Below are 12,455 nucleotides of genomic sequence, written 5' to 3'. Positions count from 1 at the left end.
TGCAGAAGATGCCAGATTGCTTACTCTTTCAGGAAAGGGAGAGGGAAGAGAAGAAGGGATAGAATTTGAAACTCAAAATAAAAAAAAACCCTCAAATAGTAAAAATGTTTTTATATATAATTGGGAGAAGAAATAAAATAATGCTAAAAAAGGGGGGGAAACACCCAGCTTAATAATCAGTGCTATCTAAAAGTAGAATGCATCAAGAAGCAATGGATTCTTTTTTAGAGGAGGACTTTAAGCAAATGCTGTATGAATCCTTTTCAAGTGTGTTGAGATTTTTCAGATATAAGCTAGATTGAATAGGTTCATGACAGTCTATAATTATGATTTCTCTCTTCTCTCTGTTGTCCTCTCATAGTCTCACTCAGGACAAGCAGAAGTCCTTATCTTGTCCTGGTCTTCCTTGAAAGATCATTTAAAGACCCTCTTTTTTTTCTTAGCATTTTTTGAAGCTCCTTTTGAACTTGGGGCATCATGGTTATCTTTGGCCTTCTTCAGGGTCATGGCTTTGCCACACTTTAGATTTGAGGGTTGAATCTTCATGCGTACAGGTTGAATCTTCTAGAACTAGAGGGCAGGGAAAGACTGGGACCCAAATATTTTAGGTCAGGGAAGACTCAGAAGCCTCAGTTTGATTTTGGAGAGCCAAGAGCACATGATCAAGAATATTTTAGATGCTGTGTAACAGTCAGAATTTGAGGAGCAAATAAAGGGATAAGGTGTGGGGACTAAGCAGATGGATCTAATTCTGGAAGAGCATAAAAAGTTATAGTCCTACACAGACTTCAACAAAATTTGTACCAGTGATCTTCTTGTGGTCATGTGTGTGTATTTATACCAGAACACATGAAACGGGCTCATTCTTCGACATTCCTCTATATTAGCCATAGTTGAGCAGTTTCTTTCTGTTGGTGATGGTATTATTCTCTGAGAAAACAATTGCTTTAAAGTGGTTCTGGACATCAGATTTTCTCACCTTTTGCTTATGGAGTTATAAGGCTTTTGGATTTTGTGATTGTACCATTAATTTGCATTTCTTTGAGATGGTTTCTGAGCTCCTCCATCAAAGACAGAGAAATTCTTCCAGATCTTTCTCTGAAAGGCACAACCCACATCCCACTCATGTGTGAGAACACACTAATGATCATCTTTCTGAGTTCCTGCTCAACCTATCCTTCCACTTTTGTGATATTGAGGAGTCTCTAAATTAAATACCTCAAGAACTAGCACAGAGGGCAAACAGTTGAGGCTTTTGTGGTGTTAACTGGAACTTCTTGCCTCTATCCCCTTCTAAAACTCTGCATAGTCTTTATGGATAGTCAAAACATGCAGATATTGAATTTTAGCTTTTTGCTTGCAATATCCTGCTAAAATTTTGGAAAGACTAGAATTAGTTCTAATCAGCACCATGTGGGTAAAATATATTATTGTTTATTAATATTGTTTGATTTAGCTTTATGGGGCTAGAAAATTATCTATTCCAAAGCTTAAGGTTTAAGTCAGGTTGACCTCAGAGATGCTCTGGGGAAGCCAGATGACTATAAGAAATGCTTAAATTCTACCCATGTCTTTTTTTAGGTCTATCCAAAGGTTATGTTTTGGATTACTCAAATTTAAACATTTATTCTTACCTACTGAAGTATATCTCAAACTGCTCTATTATCTATATGTGGATAAATCAGGCAAATGCCCTTATGTTCTTGTCTGAATTCTATATAACTTCATAAAGGAAATCATATCCTTTCCCCACCTCTCTCCTTTGTAAGTAAATGTTGCAAAAACATTCTTTTTAAAACTATTTCAGATTTTGGGGTTTGGTCCCCAGATTCTGTTCTACTGATAATTACTAACAGCAGACACTCCAGTGAGCATTGGAGGATCTGGACATATCAAAGTCAGAATCTTTGCTTTTTTGCTGTCACCAACATCTTCCTTAGGGAATTTCAAATTCAGCTAGATATATCCCAGGTACTACCAAGTCCTGTCATGGGTTTTAAAAGTATTTCACTTAGACACCTGTCATTAAAAATAATAGAAAATAATTGTAATTTGAGATCTGCTTTGCAGGACAGCTTTTCAGTCAATAGTCTCTCTCTCTTTTTTTTTTTTTCTATCACCACTGCATGAAACCCAATGAGTACTAGTGGAAAAGGTCCATTGGGAATTGATGATGAGGTCAATATGACTGTCCTTGGGATCCAAAGCGATGTCCTTCTCTGATCCCTCCCAATTTCTTAAAGCTGGATCAGGAGATTTAAACGTCTTTATGACTAAAGTTGCATTCTCTTTGCCAGTATGTACAACATAGGAATGTCCATTTAATCCACAATTATAACAGAAGATAGATCTGTTATTCTGATGGGTTACCTGATGAAAGTGGGCTTATGTCAGACTCTTATGTCCTCCACTCCCTTGATCTTTTGCCTTTCCAAAGAGGATAAGATTGTGTACTCTTATCTGATTGTCTCAAGGTTTATGCAATTCAGTACTAGTGTTGCTGTTGTCCTGCTTTGCTCCTGTAGCTCACACTCAGGAAGGCTGGAGTCTGCTGAGGATGAATCCTTTGGCTTACATTGATTCTTGAAGCTCCATCAATACAGCTTTCTCTCTTCTAATACAGCTTGCAAACAGAAGTGGAAAAATAGTCCCTGAAGGACCCAAGGATGGCAACTGCTTTAGGAATGATGATCCTTATGAGGGAGAGAAATTCTGCCTATGTATTTTAAAACGGTATAGATACATTAAGCCCTAAAAAGAGCTACAGCTAAAAGGAATACTATAGGAAGTTTACAAAGGGAGAAAAAAGCCAGTAGGAGGGATACTCCTTGGCCACATGTGTACCCATTATACTTTAAGTTTGAGCTTTCTCTCCCAAAAGACCTCATGTTCACAAAAGGAGAGTGTGCCCTCCAGGATGAGAGGGATGTTTTGTAGTTACTGTTTTCACTATGTCTTTAAATACTCTTTTCTAGAAATTAATTGATATCAAATGGTAGATTGATATTGGGGAAGGCACACTGAACCGGGCTTATTATCAATAGTGTGAGAAATCACAACCTTTTAAAGTTACTCCTAAAATTCTTAGGGGAGTAGAAATCTTCCAACCTACTAATCTGTTCTTCTATCTTTGTCCTCTGTTGTTGGATATTACCACTCTGGTAGCATCTGCCACAAATTCTTTTTGCTGGTAGAATCTCTCTGGTAAATCTCCTAAATTGTCTGGTTACTTGGATGCATCTATTTCGGGATATTCACTCACCTAATATCAAGAAAAAAATAAATCCCAAAGAAGCAGAGGTACCAGTAGCTGGATGGAAGACAGTGGCCTACTCTTTCCCATTCAGCAACTCATGACCATCCTCTGCACTTGAAAGTCACCAGGAAAAAAAGTTAAAAATGGACAACGCCAATGTTTTATATGCATATTCTTTTTTGGTTCAGCTTTTTCTGAGTCATCAGAGTTTCAAACCCCAAATTAGAAGGTTTTTTATTACCATACAGTTTTAGCCTCAGTCACTCATGGTTAAAAACTGGTTATCCAATGATCCATGTCTTGGGGCTGAAAGCAAAAAATATCCAGTGCATGCTCTGTATAATCCATTAACATGCACTAAGGATTTAGCCTGGCTCCCTCATTACAATAGGAAGAAGCTCACATGTAAACAACAATACAGGATACAAAAGGTATTGAATAACATATAAAATCTACATAGTAATAAAGATTCTCCTTTTCTTGGTCTTGGCTCACTTTTATGTCAAGTTCTTATCTCTACTAGTTCTGGATGGAGGAGGGATTGCCAATTTACATTTAAATTCTCTGTCTCTATTTCTGTCTTGGTCTTTATCTCTGTCTCTCACATACATATAAAAACACGTGTATGTATGCATACACACACACACACACACACACACACACCCATGCCCACACCCTCCCCACATAAAACTTCCTTATGGAAACTTGCACTGTCTTAGCAGAACTATCTTAGTAGAATACATTTGTGACTGCCGAATGGAATCAAGGTCTTTCTGTTCCTTCAGTCTCAGGATGAAGCAAATTTTTTTCCCCCTATTTCTGTGTCTCTTAATATCTTTTTCTGCCTCTGTCATTCTGTCTCAGCCTGTTTCTACTCAAGATCCAAGACTTTCTCCGAGTCTTTATGCATGCTAACATTAATTACAAAACAGGGAGCAGCAGCTGCCAAAATTTCTTTCATATCAAAAGATCAAAATGATAGTAATTAAAGGACAGTAAGCAAAAGAGAGGAGAACAGTTTGTGAGAATAGGAAGGAGACAATTCTATTCTTTCTTTCCTTTTTTTTCCCCCCAGAACTGAGCAGTGCAGCTTTAATAACATAGATCAGGGTATGCCTAGTGTCTTGTTGCCTAGGCTTCCTCTCCAATCTTCTATTCCTGTGATGCCCTGTGGGCTGCCTGCAGCTAGGTCCTCCATGTAACCTCTACCCCTCTTTAGAGGAGTCAGACTGTAAATCTGAGGGGAGAAGTCAATAGGGATTGTGTACTTATAGGTGTGTGTGTGTGTGTGTGTGAATATACATTTTGTGGGTTTATTGACCTTGAATCAGAGGAAATCTAAATTGAAGAAGCAGAAGCAAACCTTTTCTTTTTATAGATTTGCTGCCAAAGTGAGCACAAAATCTTTTCTTTTGAAACTATCACCTCCATTCATTCATGGAGCAGAACAATGAGATAATAATGGAATCCTCTTTTTTCAAATACTCCCACAGTTCTCCTAGCCCACAACTGAGGAAAGGTGAAAAGTTTCTTTAATCTAGATTGGGCCCAAAATGAAGGGATACCATTAAAAGTATTTACTTCTACCATCAATGACTGAAATGCTGTCATCTTTGTGCTTTTGTTCCTTCCTATCTTTACAAGCTATTTCCCTGTCCTTTGCTTATTGTCCTTAAATTAATACCATTTTTAATATGCTTGTGGGAGATTTTAAAAAAAGAAAAAGTTGAAAAAATAAAAAGAAAAATCTCCACTGGGCCCCACAGAGTTTGAAGTATAGATTCCTCTAACTTATGGAATTCCTCATCCTCTGTATTATCTCCATTGGTTATTTCATAAAAAGTCAATATAAAATTGTTCTGGCATATCTTTAAAACTCATTACCATTCTCTTGGCTTTTGTCACATGATCAGGAAACTGGACTTATCCAGCTACTAAAGGTTCCTTGTTTTTTTTTTTTTTTTTTTTTTTTGCTTCTGTTCTTCTAACCTGGGTAGGTTCCATGAAGACCTTCTTCTATAGCTTGTTGCTTTTGAGGAGTAGATTATTTTGGGCTTTCATCACTGTCATCCTGGACAGTACAAGGCAAGCAGCAGAAGGATAGAATGAGAGATTATCAGGTGGCCAGTTATTTTTGTTGGGTGTCCTCATTTGACTCTAACGTGAAGGACAAAAAGCAGTATTGTAATGGTCACTTGAAACTTAACCATAAGCATAAATTCTTATGCTCTACATTCAATTCATATTTTGACTCCTTTCACCCCATGGGAAGGAGAGAGATAAAAAAGTGTAGGTGGACAGTTAATGGGGATTGATTCTTGCTCCACCATGAGGACAGGAGAAAAGAAGTTGTCTTGGAAGGGCATTTGTTTTTCTCAGCAATCACTGTTCTCTGTTCTCAGCATTGCTTTGGCCCACTTCTATTTGTCCAGCAGCAGCAACAGTTGTAGCTTTAAAAAAAATCTCAGAAGGAATAAGCAAGGAAACACATATTTGAAAACTGTTTGATCCTGGCATGCCCACATAGCCCCAAGATGGAGTATAAACTCTCAGATTCTTTCTTTCACACTTCTCTTTTCCAGAAATGTCCAAAAACAGATATAGAAGTCTAAGTTAAAAAACAAAAAAACAAAACATAACTCAGCTAATGAATTCTGGGATCCAGCCTACTTCAGTTTCTCTTGACTGCAAAACAACACAGTTTTTTCACATAGGTCAATATAAAATATACAAAGTAATGTGGTGAGTATGGGCAGGGAAGGAGAACTCTAATAATTAGGGGAATCAATAATTAGGGGGTGATTAAAAATAGGAACAGTAGTAAATATAGTGGGCAAAACATGAGTTCTTTTTTTTGGCTATGTTGCATTTAAGATACATATTGGGGGAAGAGAAAAAGCAGAGAGAAGAAGAAAGAGAGAGAGAGAGCATGAGAGAGAGAGAACACAAGAGAATGAGAGAGAAAAAGAGAGAGAGAACAAGAGAGAGACAGAGAGAGAACAAGAGACAGAACACGAGAGAGAATGAGAGAGAGACAGAGACAGAGAGATACAAAGAGACAGAGAGAGACAGAGACAGAGACAGAGAGAGAGAGAGAGAGAGAGAGAGAGAGAGAGAGAGAGAGAGAGAGAGAGAGAGAGAGAAAGAGAGAGAGAGAGAAATCTTACATAGAAAGTTGATCATGCAGGAGGACTGGAATTCAGTAGTGAGACTAGGGTTGAATTTATAGTTTTGGAAATCATCTATAAAGAGATGATAACTAAATCCTTTGGAGCTGATGAGATTACCAAGAGAGAAATTACAACAAAGTCCTTTAACATAAGAATCTCAAAATACTGGCTTCTTGATATAAACTACTTCTTATATCCATTTTAAAACCCATTTTGAACTGAAAGAAATCTTAGATAACTGGATCTTTTAACTAGTTCAAACTTCTTACTTCACAGGGTAAGAAAATTGGTTCTCCTGTAGTACTAGGGAAAAGACCATATAATTCATTTGTTTATAGGGAGTATTTGCTGGTGAAATTACGATTGTGGCTATTCAGCTTTAATTATATCTTAATCCTTGTCACTGGACTGTGTATTGTGTCAAGTATCAATAAACAGGTAGGTGATAAGTAGGGGTCTAATTTGATTGTGCTTTAGTTTTAAAGAAATTACTTTTATTCAATTTGGAGATGTTTTGTATATGCCTAAAAATGCATATATTGCTTCCTCTGATAGAGTGTAAACTTCCTGAGGACAGAGACTGTTTCATTTTGTTCCTGTATCCTCAGTACCTAGTATACTGATTGGAATATAATAAATGGAACACTTAATAAATGTTTTATTGATGGAAAAACCTCTTCCAACTTAAAATCAGACACACTACTCTTCATCTACATAGTCTCAAAATTGGCAAAACTAAATAAACTCAGAAGGGACTTTGGCACTTCCTGGAATAGTTGCATACCTATATAATCTATGTGAAGCAGAATTGTTTTCTTCTTGTTATTCACTAGAAACTCTTCAACAACCAAATGGGAATAAGAATAATACCTGATTTTTAAAGTTATTACAAGTATCAAATGAAATAATATTTGTAAAATGCTAAGCACAATGCCTGGCACATGGTGTGAGCTTAAGAATTGCTTGTTTCTTTCCTCCCCATCCTATCTCAAAGTGCATGAAATAGGAAGACCATGAATTCATTTGTATTGCAAGTCTTTGCCCTACATAGTCTATTCTCAGGTAATTAATAATGTATAAATAAAAGAATCTCTCACAGTGGAAGGTCAGACTGAACTGGGTTAGTTGCCTTTCAAGAAGGTGCTGGTAGAGTAAACTAAAAACCTAAATGGTTGCAACATTGATACTATCCACCTATTCAGGGAAAAATTTTTTTCCTTGAGCTTGTTTCTCCTTATACCATTGCTTTTTTTCTTCTGGTCTTTTGGGGGGGATTATGTAATGATGATGATGACAGATTCTTTTATGAATTGATCTGCATCTCTTGGGAAGCAGGGCATTTTGCCAAATCCATTTCCACATGAATTAACAATTTCATACCTTCAGGTTGACTTGCTAACTTGCTATGTATTTATTTATATCTCAGCTGCAAGAGAAACTCGCTATGAATCTCTGATCTACGACCAGCTGGGCATACATACCTTTGCAAATGGGTATCTTCCAGTAATATAAACATACTAAGGTCTTCCTCTTGCCTGCAGTAAGGAACTGATCTGTGGTTCATCTCCATTTTGTACCTTTTTTATCTACTTTTTTAGACTGTGCTTTGCATTTTAATTTTTGCATATCTTTATATTTAAGAATCCCCCAGGAATGTAAACTTTCGGAGGATAATGCTTCTGTAATTCATATTTGTATCTTCCCTAGTGCCCAACACAGTGCTTTGTGCATAGTTCAATAAATGTTTGTTAAATGAATGAATGGATGAGGAAGACATTTCAACTGACTGTCTGGAGTTTCCTCTGAGATATAAATAAATCTTCCTTGGGCTTTTGTTGACCTAACCTGTCACTATTTATAAACCTATTCTTCTGCTCTAGATTCTCTAGTTCCTGATGCTGAATGGTGAGGAAAATAAGATGAGACTTGTTTCTGTTTTCTTATTAAAGGAAAAGAAGAAATCCAGGACTATATGCCCAGAGACTAAAAAAAAGATGTAGAAATTTTGATTATGTTGACTCTTATCATACAATCTCAGAGCTGAAAGAGACTTAGAGATCCTTTATCAAATCTAACCTTTTCCCTTAGCAAATAAGTAAACTGAAGGCAAGAAAGAATGATCATCTTTCTCAATGCTACATAATTAATTAGTGAAAGAGCCAGGACCATATTCCAGATCCCCTGAGTTTTATTCTGGAATATATTTAGCTACCCTAGAGTTCCAAACAAATTTAATTTTAGATCCAGAAATAGATAGATGGAAGCCCAAAACTTCAGTCCACAGAGACCTGGAGTAATAAGAAAGAAAGGGATATTCAGATAATTTTGGAGAAAAATCATGGGGATAGATAACAAAACATGAAGGAAAATGATGGCATATATTTTTTCCCAGTATAAGGATGAGATGGTGTGTTTATAAACTTATATATATAATAAATATATACATATGTATATATATATATATATATATATAAAATCAAATATATATGAAGGGAATCTTACAATATAGATGTATGGCATAGAGTAGTAGAGAAGATGGATGGTGAGGTTTGAGTGAGATGTTAAATAAGTTTTTTTAGGAGGGTTATTAACCCTAACCCTAATTTTTAGGAGGAATTACCAAAAAAATTCTATTTGAATTCAGATACCAAGTACAACTTTCTATCTATTATACTACACTGCCTTTCAAATGATAGACATGCAGCAGGTTCATGTCTGGCACCTATGTGATCATTGTGGACTTGATTTGGTTCTCTAATAGTCCCACTGCTTAATTCATGATTCTACTTTGCTAGTATTACAATTTTCTTGTAGAACTTTATTTACAAGGAGGCATCATGGTATAATGGATAGAGTACTAGGTTTGGAATCAAGAACAATTTCTTTTTTTTTTATAAAGCTTTTTATTTTCAAAACATATGCACATCCATGTGACAACATTGACCCTTGCATAGCCTTGTGTTTCAGATTTTCTCCTCCTTCCTCCCCACCCTTTTCCCTAGAAGGCTAGCAATTCAATATATGTTAAACATGTTAAAATATATGTTAAACCTAATATGTATAAACATATTTATGCAATTCTCTTGCTACACAAGAGAAATCAGATTAAAAAAAGAAAGTAAATGAGTAAGAAAACAAAATGCAAGTGAACAACAACGAAAAGAGTGAGAATGTTATGTTGTGATTCACATTCAGTTCCTACAGTCCTGTCTACAGATGGCTCTCTTCGTCACAAGATCATTGGAACTGGCATCAATCATCTCATTGTTGGAAAAAGTCATGTTCATCAGAATTGATCATCATATAATATTGATGTTGTTGTATACAATGATCTCCTGATTCTGTTCATTCCACTTAGCATCAGTTCATGTAAGTCTCTTTGGGCTGAAATCATCCTGCTGGTCATTTCTTACCAAACAATAATATTCCATAATATTCATATACCACAATTTATTCAGCCATTTTCCAATTGATGGGCATCCACCCAGTTTCCACTTTCTATCCACTACAAAGAGGGCTGCCACAAACATTTTTGCACATGTGGATCCTTTCCCTCCTTTAAGATTTCTTTGGAATATAAGCCCAGTAGAAACACTGCTGGGTCAAAGGGTCAAACTTAATAAGTTTTTGATCATAGTTCCAAATTGCTCTCCAGAATGGTTGGATCCATTCACAACTTCACCAACAATGCATCAGTGTCCCAGTTTTTTCACATCCTCTCCAACATTCATCCTTGTGTTTTCCTGTCATCTTAGCCAATCTGAGAGGTGTGTGGTAGTATCTCAGAGTTGTCTTAATTTGCATTTCTCTGATTAATAGTGATTTAGAGCACCTTCTATAATAAATAGTTTTAATTTCTTCATCTGAAAATTGGAAGACTTGATTTCAAATCCTATCCTAGATACCTATTTGGTTTCATTATCTGTAGAACAGGAATAATAGTAGTAATTTCTCAGGGTTGTTGTAAAGATCAAATGAAATAATATATACAAAATGCTCTGCAAATGCCAACTGGGTTCACTAAAAATATATGTTATTTAATCTTAGTTGTATCCTCACTGAATCGATGAAATCCTTTTACTTCTTATTGATTTGCTGTTTGGAAAACTGAAAAAAATAAACTTATTCAGGGTCACACAGCTAGTAAGTGTGAGACTGGATTAGAATTTAGGTTCTCCTTATTCCAGGATCAGCTTTCTAGTCGCTACACTATTTAGTTGCTTGATGTGTGGGAGGTGCAGGGAAGTAGGAGGAAGATGGCGAAGGGGTGGAGAGGGTGGGTGGATGGGGGAGAGAAGAGCATCTAGGTGGTGCAATAGATTGAAAGCCCAGCCTAGATTCAGGAAGACTCGTATTTCTGAGTCCAAATGTGGCTTCATATATTGCTGTGTGACTCTGGGCAAGTTACTTAACCCTGTTTGCTTTAGTTTCCTCATCTGTAAAATGAGCTGGAGAAGGAAATAGCAAATCATTTCCAAGAAAACCTCAAAAGAGATCACAAGGAGGCAGACAGGATTGAGCCACAACAATTTTGACAACAAAGGAACAAGAATGATATTGCCTAGTAGTGTAAAATTCAAATAGAAATGGAAGCTACTGAATACATAAGGATCCTTGGAGGTTTGTGTTGATTTAGGGGAAAAAAAGTTAATGTTATTTATGTTTTATTTTATTTTTATATATTTTGTTAAATATTTACCAATTACATTTTAATCTGCTTTGGGTTACATATGTGAGTGTTGTGGACTACATGTGCCCTTAACCTAGAGAATTTAGAGAGCTAGTAAATTTGCCCTGGAGTCATGCACCCAGAATATGTCAGAGGCAGGGCTTAAACTTAGGTCTCTAGTTCCAGTCTATCTGACTAAACTATGTATACTGTTACACTGTATCAGCATATGAAATGCTTTTCATGTACTTAAAATACTCATATTGTTGCTATGATCTTTGAAATCTAAGTGGAAATCCTTTATACAGTGGCATTGAACATTCCCACCTAAAGTCTTTCATACAACTTGGACTGCTATAGATACCTATGAACTTGATGACCTATTTTCAGGAGCCCCAAATTACTAAATGGGGTCATTCTAAACTTCCAGAATGCAATAAATCTAACTAGATGATTCAAATATTTCCATTAAGAACCTAGTAACCTAAATAGCAAACATATACACAACTAGATTGAACCAAGTCTACCCACACAGTTCCAATATGCTTTCTTTTGCTTCTAGTAAAGAAAATGTAATTTTAGTTGAAGGAATCATATGTTATTATTAGGAACACTGGAGTTTAAGTAGAGTATAAATATATAGTGGCATAAAAACAAAGGAAACATGAAAGCTCCAGTGAGTACTTGCTTATTACAAATAGCTCTAATTCTGGGAGCAGGGGAAGTAACTAAGTATTACTTTTGCAAATAAGGAAAGTCTTTGTACAAAGTATTTAACATGTTGGCAGCACTAAGTCTACCTAGAAGACTGTTTTTAATTACCACGTGTAGTTAAAATTACCACGTGTAGTAATAACAAAGAAACCTTTTAAAATAATTTGAAAAGGGAAAGATTTTTTTAAAAAAATCAGCAATATCAATTAATTGATACATTAAAATAACTGAACATATGTGCTGTTTCATAGACCTCTTATCTTTGTGAAGGAGTTAGCAAGAATATCGTTTTATATTTTTCTTCTTTGGGATCCTGCTTGGTGTTTGTAATTTTGCAATATTCAATTTGGATTTTTTGAGGTAGTTTTTCTTTCCCTATGTATTGTTGTAGTCGTGTATCTTGTTTTCTTGGCTCTGTTTATTTACTCTGAATCCGATTATTTAAGTCTTTCTATTTGCCAAATTTATCATTTCTCATAGCATATTTCATTGCATTAATATACTATGATTTGATAGTTGTTCCCTGATCAATAAACATTATTTTATTTCTTGTACTTGGCTGCCACAAAAAAGGCTGCTTTTAAATATTTTGGTGTACATGAGCGCTTTCTTTTTTTCAGTGACCTCTGTGAAGTATGTAACTACT

Source organism: Antechinus flavipes, chromosome 2, assembly GCF_016432865.1.
Source record: "Antechinus flavipes isolate AdamAnt ecotype Samford, QLD, Australia chromosome 2, AdamAnt_v2, whole genome shotgun sequence".
In the NCBI taxonomy this organism is placed as follows: Eukaryota; Metazoa; Chordata; class Mammalia; order Dasyuromorphia; family Dasyuridae; genus Antechinus; species Antechinus flavipes.
Note: the sequence above shows the minus strand (reverse complement) of the source record.